Consider the following 12,068-nt stretch of genomic DNA (forward strand, 5'->3'; position numbering starts at 1 on the left):
AGCTGCGGTTTCCCTCCCCGCCGGGTCAGCGTGTTCCCGGTTGAGGAACAAAAGTGACACGTCTGTAAAACGCAGCCGCTGCAGGATGCCCTGGGCTGGGGGAGCACCTCCCGCTGCCCCCGCCCACCCAAACCCCCTCCAAAGCAGCTCCCAGGAACCCCAAACCCATCCCAAACCCAGCCTGGGTCCCGCTGCTGTAATGGGGCCGGCACATCTGGGAGGCACATCTGGGGCCATGCTCGGTGTCACCCTCGGTGGCAAGTGCCGCCGCCCATCCCAAGTGCCGCCGAAGTGGCGTGGTCCCCGGGAGCTGGGGTTCAAAGTCTCCCCCGAGTGGCTGATCCCCTCCACAAGTTACAGAAGGTCCTTGGACCTCGTGAGCAGCTGGTGTGAAGCTGTAATTACCTTAATTAGCTCTGGGATTGCATTCCCTCCCCGTGCTAATTTCGTTTCTACAGTAACCAGCCCGAGAGGTGTGCGTGCGCTCGGAGCGAGACGGAGGCAGGAGCCAAACCAGACACCCCGAAACCGCCCCGAAACCGGGGGCCGCCCCCAAATCCCCGTGCCCCAGGGCCTCAGCCGGCCCCGCTCTCCCCCTGCCGAGGTTCCAGAGGGTCCTTGGTGTTTCCCACCATCCCAAGGGGATCATTTGCCGCCGGCAGCATCCAGCCGGCTCTGGGGAAGGGACAGTCGGGGGGAGCGGGATCGGAGGCTGACGGTGCCCAAAGGCAGGGGTGGATTTAGCAGCAGGCAGAGCCCGGGCTGGTTCCTCGCTGCTGGTATTTGCTGTAACCCAATATCCCCCTGATGTAAGAGCCATTTGGGAGGAAACCATAAAAGCTTCAGGAAATGGGTATTAATTCACATCGTGGCAATAAAAGGGAAGGAGGGCTCCCGGGCAACACGGCCACCTCGGGGGAGCAAAGGCGAGCGGGGCCGGGGAGCGCATCCTCCGCCAGGACATCCCAGAGCTGACACACACCCCCCTGCCCCCCCATAATGGGGATTTAACCCCCCCTGAGTCTTCTTGGACCAAAAGAGGGGGTGCTGCCAGGTGGGACCGCCGAGGTCTCATCCGGACGGGGGCGAAGCATCGCCGGCCCCTCGAGTCGGGCGTTTGTTTGGAGCTGGAGCGTGGCTTGGGGCAACTTTCTCGCCCTGGAAATTTGGAGCGGGTCCAGCTCTTCCCCTGCAAACCCTCCCCTGACCGCGTCCCTCCCCGATGCCGGCCGGCTTTGGCATGGAGAGGGCAACCCCCCAGCACGGGCGAGAGGCCGGGACTGCTCCTGACCCACAGACCGAGCAGGGGGGAGCGAGGATGGGGGAGCCCCATGCTCCAACCCCCCATGAGGGCACGCGCCGGGCGATGCCGCTGCCCCGCTGGTCTGGTCCCCGCATCGCGGCCATCACCGTGGTGAGCATCATCCTGCATCAAAAGGCCCCTGGGGCGGGCAGGATCCATCCCGCTGCCTGTGGAGGGAGCGGGGGATGCTCCGGGGATCCCCGGTGGGGGGGGGGATGCATGTGGGGTGCCCTCCGCTCGGCCGCACTGGGAGCCCTGGTCTCGCCGCACGTGTTGGGCTATAAATAGTGCTGGAAAGCAGGTTGTGATGCTCCCGTCACTCGAGGGAGGATTCGGCAGCCCAAAAAGCCAGCGGAGCCCAGGGAGGGGGGCCAGGAGGGCACAGGGCAGGGACCACCCTCCTGCCCCCCCCCGTTTCAGGCATCCGAGAGCCACGTTTCCCAGGACGGATTTCTCCCCGGCAGCGGGCAGCGGCAGCAGGACGGGCGGCAGAGGCGAATTTTGCTGAGTGGTTGCTTTTTAAAAATAACTCTGCCTTTGTCAGCAGGTCAGGGTTGCTCCAGATTGAATAATGGCAGCCGGCCGGCCCTCCCCTGCTCCCGGGCGCTCGCTGGCAGCCCCAGCCCGGGACGCTGGACCACGGCCCCTTCGCCAGCATCACTGTCCCCAGGGGCTGAACATCTCCCAGGGAGGGGACACGGTGCCCTACATCCCCCACCCCGCTTCCCCAAAAGCCGCAGCGGGTGGCGATGCCCCAGATTCGCATCCCCAGGGCTGGGGCGGGGGGGGGACACGCATGGGGGGAATCAGGGCGTGCGGGGACGGAGCCGCGGGGCGTTTGCCAAAAGGGCTGACTCACGCCGTAATTACGGCTTAAATGTGAGCAAGTTCGTGCAGGGATGGAAGATGCTCACACGAGGGGAGGCCGGGAGCTCGCCCGCTCTCCCCCTGCCACAGACTCTGCCCCAGCCGCCGCCGCGGCACGGAAGGAGCAGATCCAGCCGCCTTCCATCGGGAGCAGGGAGAACGGCCCCAGCAGCTGAAAGATGAGGGACCATGGGGATGACGGGGAAAACCTGGGGGAGAACGGACAAGTGGCAGGGGAAGGAGGGTGAAACCCTGCGGAGCAAACCCTGATGGCAACGGGCGGTGAACCCAGCGATGCTCGGACTGGGCACGGCACGGGGACGCCTGCGCGGACGGTTCGCGGGCTGGGCTGGCTTCCAGGCGGGAGGCGTTTGGGAAGAGATGAAGCAATTCGGCAGCACCGGCCTCGCCGGGCACCTACAGCATCTGGAGGGGGAATAAAGCACATGGGAAGGAAAAGTTTAAGCGCGAATGGCAGCGAGCCTGGACCAGGGTCGGCTCCAGGTGGTCGAAACTGATTTCTTAAATTCTTGTCATTGGAGAAATGTTGCCTGATACAGGGAAAATGGAAACGGTCTCTGTCTCGGTGGCCAAAGGAGGGGTTTAGGGCAGGAAAGCAGCTCCCTGGGTTTGTCCTCGCTGCTGTAGGGACCAGGGATGCTGTGCTACCTGGGGCTACGCTGCACCCAAAGGATGCCAAGGAAAACGGGGAGGAATGGAAACCCCCCCCAGGCACGTCCTGTCCCCGGCAGGATGGGGACAAGGGGACAGGCCACCTGCAGCGGCCAGGCTGCCTGTGGCCACCCAAGGGCTCCCCAGAGACCCCCTGTCCCCTTCCCCATCTCTCTTTGGGGCAGTTTGGGAGCAAACGTTGGTGCTGCTCAGCGAAACCCTGCTCCGGGGTGGGTGCGGAAACCGCGGGTGCCTCATTGCTCCCTACAAAGACCCGCGGGACCACGGTGGGTGGGGAGACGCCTGCTCGGCTGGGACTCCATCAGCAGGATGCAGGAGGGTGGAAAACAGAGGAGACACTGAAAAGGGGTTCAGGTTGCCGGGAACTGCCACTCGGGCTCCCCCAGGGCATTTTCCCCCGACAGCAGAGTGGTGGCACGCTCAGCACCCTCACGCAGGCGTCCTCACGCACCCTTTGCCGAGCCGGCAGGGACGTGAGGTCTCCCCGTCGCGACACTGTCGCCGGAGCGAACGCTGCCAGCGAGGCCAGATCTCGCCGAGGAATCCTCAGCCTTGTTCAGCTCTGATTTACACCCCGGAGACGCTGCCGCGCTCGGTAAAGCCGCCGCTGATTGATAGCAGCGCGACAGCATCCCACCCCGCGCCATCTGCATCCTCCCCCGGCGCCCGGGGACTGCCCCGTGCCACCCGCCCGCCCGCAGCCCCATCTGCCCGCCATGGCGTCGCCCCGCGGAGCCGTCCCCACCCCACCACCGCCGCCGGGACACGGGGATGATGGTCCCCAGCCCCCTGCGGCACCCTTGGCCACCTCCATCCCCACGGGACCGCCGTGGGACCCTGCATCCCCGTGCTGCTGGGATGAAGCATCACTCGCCGCGGTGCCCGGCGGGTACCGGCTCTGCCGGAGGCTGATCCTGCGATGAAGCAACGGGGACCTTTCCACATCCCCATTGCACATCCGCGGTCGCTCCCTTCCCTGGTTGCAAAATGCCTCCCCGAGCTTTTTTCCATTAAAACCAAACCCTTCGGCACGTTTGGGTTAGGGGTGGACACCAGGGATGGGGTGGATTTGGCCTCCCATCCCTCCTCCTCCTCCTCCTCCTCACCCGTCATGCTATTTCAGAGGTGAGAAAGGAAATCGCAGCCTTGTTTTTCCTCTTGGTTTTTTTGTTTTGGTTTGGTTTTTTGTTGTTTTTTTTTTTTTTTAAATAATAAAGGCAGGGAGCAATTTGGGACTGTGCAGCTCGCGGAGGGGCTGGCGGCGCGCCGGCGCTCTCCGGGCTGGCGGGGAAAAACGGGGAAAGGAGGGGGGGGGATATAAAAGGTTTCATGCGGTGAGCCGGGCACTCAGGGAAGAGGCTGAAAGGGGGCGGTGAGTGCTTTGTATTTCATGCTTGAAGGCACCAAGGCTTTTACCAGCCTTCCCATCATGATTTAAGACCGGCTCGGCGGTTTCAGGAGGGGATGGGAGCCACGGCTGGCAGCTCGGCGGGACCCCCCCCGGGTTTGCCTGGGGTGAAGCCTGGTCCTGGCTTGGAAATGCCCTGTATGGGCAAGTACGAACCGCGGGTGTTTGCGGGGCAGCTACGGAGTCAATGGGGGCATCTCTGGGGCACGAGCGTGGTTTAGACTCTGCCCTGGGATGTGCCTTACGGGAGCGGTGACGAGCCCCGGTCCCCGCTGTCTCCCCCCCCCCGCCGTCCCCCTCCTGCTCAGCACCTCGTCTGCAGCACGAGGGGTCTCATCCATCCCTGCTCGCGGGGCTCATCCCTCCTCAGAGGGTTATTTACTGTCGGCGAGGGTGCTAATCCTACGGAGGAGGGCGCACATGGGTTGTGGGGTCCTCTCTCACCCCCGGGCCCTCCTGAGCTGGCACCCCAAGAGGCAAAGCCCCCCAAAGTGGGTTATTTCCTCCCCAGGAGACATGAAGGGGGGTTTGCAGCCGGCTGCTCCCTGGCACAGGGATCTGGGGGGGACCAGCCGCGTCCCCCAAACGCATTGCTCTGGAGCACGGGGTGCAGCCCACATTTTGGGGAGCGCAGGGGGCTCGATCTCATGCTTCAGCCGCAGCAGCGATGTGTTTTCACTGAGGTTTTCATCACTCCCGCCGGCACCTCCGGCAGCGTGGGCTCCATCAGGTTGGTCCGTGCCCTGGGACCTGGCCCCTTGGTCCCCCCAAAGGCACCCCAGGGGTGAGAACGTCTCCTCCGGCCCCCCTGTCCCCCACTCTCCATCCCAGCCACCTCCACCCCAGCCGTGGGTCTCACATCCCAGCTGCTCTGGATCAGGCCCAGTCCCCCTCACCCCACCCGCCCGGGGCTATATAAACCCTGAGCAGCCCCAGCTGATTTTCCATCCCTGGGCTTTGCTTTTTTCTTTCTGATTCTGTCTTAAACCAGGCCCGTGGCTGCTCGTCTCCTGTGCTGAGGCTCTTCTGCCGCATCCCAGGCAAGATGCGGCTGGGAAAAGGGCTGGAAGGATCGGGGATGCTGCAGGGGAGGGTCGGATCGTGGCTCTTGGCCCGGCGAGGTGCGTGGCTGTGTGCTGTAAGGGGGGGTGAGAGCGGAAAAGCTCCTGAAAAGGTTTGTCTGCAGTTCGTGGGGACGGGGGGGAACTGGAAAGGAGAAGTGAGGGGGTGTGAGCAACGGTCGTGCGGGACATGAGGTCTGCTGGGGCAAGGGAAGAGGGAAAGTGTGAGCCCCAGATCCGGGTTTGGGGGCGAGAGTGGCCAAGGATGGGGCTGGGGCAGGGACGCAGGCGGGAGTCTCAGCCTGAGGATGGGGCTGGGGCTGGAGTAGGGACGCAGGCGGGAGTCTCAGGAGTCTCAGTCTAAGCGTGCGGGGGGAGCACCGAGGGAGCACCGCCGTTTGGGATGCACTGGGATGGGGAATGGGAAAAGCTCAGCATCATGGGGAAAATGGTCCCCCCGAGACACCCCCCTCCCCCCCCCACCCCCGCCCCGAGCACTGCTGCTTCCTCCTGGCAGCCTGGGGGAGGGCACAGGGGGGCTTCAGTCCCGTCCCCCCCCCAGCTTTGGGGCTGTGCCTGGGGTGACATCGGCAGAGGAAGGAGCCCCATTTGCCGCGGCTGCGCCAAGGGTTTTATTGCAGAAAACCCCAGGGAATTAAACATGGGGTTGCTCCCAGCCAGCAGCCCCGGGGGCTCCCTCCACCCCAGACCCCCCGGGTGGCCGGGCAGGGTGGGGACGCAGGGACCCCTCGCCGGGCAGAGCCGATAACCCCCCAGGGCTGCCCTTCCCCAGGGGAGGCAGCCGCAGATAAAAGCCCTGTGGGCAGAGCGGGGCTCGGCTCCAGGCCTGGCCTGGGCTGATACCAGCCCCAAAGGGCAACCTCTCCCTCGGGCTCGGCTCAGCCCAGCGGACCGGACGCCTCCCCCCCACTTCACCCCAAATTCCACCCCTGCTTTGGATAAGCAGCTTGCATCGCTCTGATTGAGCCCGGTGATACCCAGGCGTGCCCTTCCCCTGCTCTTAGTCAGGTTCGACCACGCTTTTTTTGGGGGGGTGGAATCTTGCTTATTATAAAAGGGAGAGACCTGCGGCGATGCCCGGATCCGCTGGCAAACCCCTGCGAAAGCCTCCGGCATCGCAGGTCAGGAGGAGCTGGAGCGGGGCTGGGGTGTGTGTGTGTTGGGGGGGGGAAGCAGCTGCTTTGGGGATTATTAATGAGCAGCGAGTGATGGGAAAGGCGAGGATCAATTGAAACAAAGGAGTGCAATGGTAAAAAGAAACGTTTGCGGAGTAATGGGAGTCCATTTCTCCAGCCGACTGTCGGAAACGCATCCTGTTAAACATCCATCAATTATCCCAGCTTGCAAATGCATTAAGGTAATGAGGAATTATCCATCAAATACACTTAAAGCCAGTACCCCCCCACACCCCCGCCAGCCGCCCTGCAAAAGAGCCACTTCAGGAAAGGAAAATGGCCTGAAGGTGGATGGAAAGGTGGGGGGTGGGGGGGCAGCGAGGAGGCGTGGGGCTGTGTCCCCCGGAGCCCGGTCCAGCTGAGAGGATGCTTTCCCAGCTCCTGGGCTTGGTTCCCTGCTTCAGTACCCGTGTTTCCTTCAGAGAGCTGCAGTGACACCGACCGGTGTCCCCCGTGGGCAGCCCAGGTACGTGCTCCCTGCCTCAGTTTCCCCGTCCCTCCTGCGGCGCTGCCTGGGGCCACCCATGGGTGCTGCTCGTGTCTGCACCGTGTCCCCCGTCGCCTCCGTCACTTCTTTTCCCAGGAACAGAAGTAGTGGTGAGTGCGGTGTGCGGTCTGGTAGCTAAATTCCCCAAAACCCGCCATCTGCCACTGCCTCCCCCTGCATTGCCCACACCCAGGACACCCCTGAGCTGGGGGGGGGAGAGGTGGGGGAAAGGGCCTTGCAGCTCCTTGGGATGCCGATCCCTGGGCTGGATGTGCTGAGAAAAAATATAAAAGCATCTGGCAGGGAGGATCCTGCTCTGCCGTCAGCCAGGAAGGGGGTCCCGGAGCCTCCATCGCCCCGATGGGGTCTGGGGGGCTGCGGGTCCGGTCCCTGTGTGGGGAGGGATGAGCGTGTCCCCACCGGGGGGTTTGGAAAACTTCTGGAGCCGTGGGATCTGAGCAAACAGGAAAATGAGGGATGTGTCCCAGCGCAGAAGGCTGGAGGGGCTGGGGTTGGTGGTCCCGGGTAATTAAACCCCTTTGGTGCTGGATTCGGGGCCAGTCCGGGAGTTTTCCGCCCTGGGTGATGCAACCTTGCGGCGAGCCCTCGGCCCAGGTTTCGGTGCCGTGGTGTGAGGGGACACGTCCTCCTCCTCCTCCTCCCCAGGGACAGGGCTGGGTTTATCAGGGCGTTCCCCCGGCAGCAGGATTTGGGGAGCCGGGGCTGCTCTGCGGTGCTTTGCTGTGGATTCTCTGATGTCTGCTGCTGTGGTTGTGGGAGGCTCCTGCCTCTGCCTTCAGGTGGGGAGAGGATTGAAGAGCACAAGTCGGCGTTCCTCAGTCCGTACACCCGCCCGCTTCCCCTCGGCTCTGCAGGGACTGCTCGGTTTGGGGTTGGAGGTGGCCAGCAGGTTCGGAAGTCCTTGGGATGAGGCAAATGGGCAACCAGCCCGCGTTTCCGTAAGGAACAGTGAGAAAAACCAGCTCCTGGGCTTGTCTTTCCCAGGCCTGATATCTCCAACTCCCAAACCCCTCTGGAAGCCCCATCCGGGCTCAGCAGAACCAGCCTGGGCTGGGGACCAGAGCATCCCTCCATCTGTGGCCCCGTGGCAAGATGGGAGAGTGCTCAGTCTGATGACAGTAACTGCCATTAGGTGTCACAAGAACATCAGGTCTTTGCTCTTCCTGGGAAGATGAGCAGTGGCTGGAGGGATGGGAGGAATGGGATGATGAAGCAGCCTTTGAGGTGGCACCTTGGAGCCGGAGATGCCCCAGGCAGGGGAGATGAGCTCTGGCTGCTGGGAGGGGACTGTGTGTCCTTCGTGATGCCACTGTCATCCCTGGAGGTCACCATCCTTTGGCCCCCAGCTGTCCCCTTTCCTCTTGCCTCCTGGGTCTCCTGCCCTGGCGCTGGGGACAGGCAGGAGGTGGCAACAGGTTCCTGCACTCCCGCGCTTGGCCCTGCAATAACCCGCTGTGTTTTATTGCACGAAAGCAAAAGCAGCGGCTGCTCTCGAGGAAGCGGCTGGTGCCTCAGCTCCTCCCTGCAGCCGTTCCCACCTGCAGCCAGTGGCCTCCCCGTATCCTCCCAGCGCCCAGCAGGAGCCCAGGGCTGAGATATCTGCAAAAACAGCCTATTCCTCCCCATTCAGGACGTATCCAGCCATGGAGGCTGCGAGGGCACAGCCAGGCGGGCTCCAGATGCTCACCTATGGAGGGATGCTCGGGGGTTTGTCCCCTCCTGGGATTCCCACTCCCGGCAGGGTCCTGGCCCCGTGCCACCTCCCAGCCCCCTGTGCCGGGGGCAGCTGCCATGCTCAGATAATCTTCCAGGAATTGGCAATTCTTCCCCCCCGCCACCCCCACCCCCAAACGCCATTTCCCTCTTTAATTTTGCAGCATCTGAAACAAAGCAGCATCCGGGGCTCAGTACCTTGATAAGGAGCCACCGGGAAAAACCTTTCTCTCCTCTCCAACCCCAGGCAGGAGGCTGCAGCGAGCTGATAACGCCGAAAACACCGGCTTCCCCGGGGGAAGGACCAGAGCGGGAGCCGCCTCGGGGAGCATCGCTCCCCCTTCCCTCCCTCTGGCTGGTGGGGACGGAGGTGGCCGAGCGGGAGAGCCCCGAGCGCTGGGCTGGGATGGTTTCCCGGCCCCGGGTGACCTCCCGGCATCACGTCATCTCTCCCCGCTCGGAGAGACTGAGTTCATGTCTGGCCTCCCCAGAGCTGGGGACTGACGCCGGGGTGATGGCCACCTCCGCAGCCCCAGCGTCTTGGCTGGGGGCGCAGCCTGGCAGGGCTCTGGGCACCTCGGTGGGGTGTAACGGAGGTGTCCCGGGGTACCACGCACCCCAAAACCCAGGGTGTGGGACTCGCAGCCCCGAGTCGCCGTCCCCTGGCTCGCTGTGCGAGGGGCCGGCGGCGTGGGGATGCTTTTCCCGTGACTCACAGCATTCCTCGCAGGTCAGCGGTGGCCGGAGGACACCCCAACAGCTCTCGCCGGCCCTGCCCTCTGCCTGAACTCCGCCGGCAAAGCAAATTTGCCCCCGCGTCGGAGACCGGGGGTCCTCGGCCCCACAGCTGCACTGGGCAGGGGGGAGGCAGCGGGGTCCCCCCAGGGTGGCCCTGGGCGAGGATGGGGAGGGGTGATGGAGAGCCCATGGGGGTATTCATGCCGGCAAACCATCCTCTCTGCAACGTGCGGGTTTCCTCCACTTCCACCACCGGTTCTGCAGAACCCCGAAGAGGAAGGGGGTCCCCCATGCAGCCCCGGGTGTTCCCCGAGCCCTGCCTGGCCCTGTGCCTCAGTTTCCCTGTGCCAGGGTGAGGGGAAGCGGTGCCAACCCCTCTAATGCCATGCAGGGAGGCGAGAGGGTTCCCATTGCTTCTCCCCACCCCAGCTCTTTTTGGGTGCATCCCATCCCGTTTGCTGCTCGGATTTCCGCCACCCACCGGAAATATTTCCCTTTATCTTTTCAACTTGAGCCCTTTGAATCCACTCCCGGGGACCCTCGGGGTGCTTCCCCTGGCACAACCCGCATCTCGCTGCATCCCGCCGCCCCCAGCCATCCTGTCTCTGCCTTCCAGGTTATGTGTCACGAGTGTGTCAGTTCTCTTCACTGCCGTAGCATCCCTTTCCGACTGGGGCAGGACGAGTGCGCAGGAGCAGGGACGGTGGCAGCGAAGTGGCCCCGCAGCACGTGAGCACCCATCGTGGCCGTGGCCCCGCCGGCTGCCCTGGCGCTCAGCACGCAGGAATGCCGTGAGTTTGCAAAGTGGTTTCAGCGAGACATTATCTAATGGAGGAGGAGGAGGAGGGCGGATTAAGCCAAACCCACAGCACCGGCTTTCAATTAAACCAGGCGAATTTACGGCTTCTGACAGAGTAAACACACGCTCCGAGCGGCCGATGGGGTCCCGACCCAGCATTTCCCCTTCGTGCCCTGGCAGGCGAAGGGAGCAGCATCCCGCGGGATGCGAGAAACCCTCCGGGCTTTGCATTATTTACCACCGCGCAAAGTGCAGGGAAATGCGGGTGATGCCACAGCGGGCACCGCACCCCAGAGCTGTCCCACCCCGGGGACCCGGGCTGTGTGGACAGGGAAGGGATGGGAGAAGAGATGGAGCCCTGGGAGAGGAAAAGCCCCAGCGGCACCCACTGGGTGGGAGAGATGCAGAGAGCCCCGGGGCTTTGGGTAATGCAGCAGCACCCTGGGATGGAGGGTGCTGTGACCCGATGGATGGGTGATGCTCGGTGCAGGCAGCCCAGGTGCCAGGCTCAGCCCCGCGGCAGCTCCCTTCCACGTCCCTGCTTTGCTCCTGCACAACCCAGTGCCTCAGTTTCCCCCTCGGAGCAGGGAAGGGTGCAGCCTTCCCGGGGGTGGCAGGGGAAGGGCAAGCCGGATGAGCCAAGAGAGGATCTCGCAACCAATGCTGGGAGCATCCTGCTGGCACTGCAGAGCGGGGCTGGGTGCGAGGTGCACCCACATGTGTGCCAGGGCACGCCGGGCATCGCCGCCAGCAGCCCAGCCCTGCCCGGCCGCCTCCTCTGCCCAAGGAAGGGGAGATGGCAGCATCCCCGCTGCCCTCGCTCCGCAAAGGGGTCCGGTGGGACCAGGATGGCGCATCCCCCCACCCCGACCCCCAGCACTGCCAGGCACCCGAGCCTCCCTGAGCCCTTTTGGCCACGGAGGAGGAGCCCTGGGCATCAGGCTGATCCCTGGCTATGGGAGATGAGGCCGCGGTACCCAGGCTGGTGGCACGAAGGGCAGCGCAGCCTCCAAGTCCCACAGCAGCATCCACACCCCCGGTGCAGGCACCTGGCCAGGAGGGTGACGGAGGAGCCCAGCAAGACTCCTGGGGTGACGTCCCGGCACCGCTGCTGACGTCTGATGCTGGGAAAAGCCCTCCCTAGAGCAAATAAGCGGCCGGGCTGTGCAAACCCGGCTCGGCGGGTGTCTCCGGGCAGGTATCTGGGTTCCATCTGGCCGCTGTTTACCTGCCCGCTGGAATCCGCCCTGCAAACTTCCTCCTCGCACAGCCCAGATAAGGCGAAGGAGCCACGCTCGGCCTTGCGGGGAGGACCCTGGCACCCTGGCCTCGCCGCTGACACCGGGATGGGTGTCCTGGGGAGATGGCGATCCCCTGGGGATGCCCTGGTCCCTGCACAGGGCAGTGCTGCCGGCAACAGAGAGGATCCCAACAGGGTTTCAGGAGATTTGAGTACCCCAGACAGGTCCCCGAACCCTGTTAACACCAGTGCAGCACTGAGCATCCCAGGAGCTGCAAACCGGTGTCCAGGGAGCAGACAGGGCGGCTGGGTCCCCTTCCAGGAGTGTTCAGGCAGGTCGTGACATCCCCATCGCTGCCTCAGTTTCCCCTTTGGCCGAGTTCACCTGCCCCGCACGTCCCTCCCTGACCCGCGGCGGTGGCTTCTGCGGCGTGCAGGGACCTGCCACCACGCAGGGAGGGGACCGCGGCAGGTCCGCGCCCGGCCATTACGCTGCCTGACTCAGGCAGGACCCTGCCTGCCTGTCCCGCTGCCGGCGCCTT

This window comes from Chroicocephalus ridibundus, chromosome 20 (assembly GCF_963924245.1).
Source record: "Chroicocephalus ridibundus chromosome 20, bChrRid1.1, whole genome shotgun sequence".
Classification (NCBI taxonomy): Eukaryota; Metazoa; Chordata; class Aves; order Charadriiformes; family Laridae; genus Chroicocephalus; species Chroicocephalus ridibundus.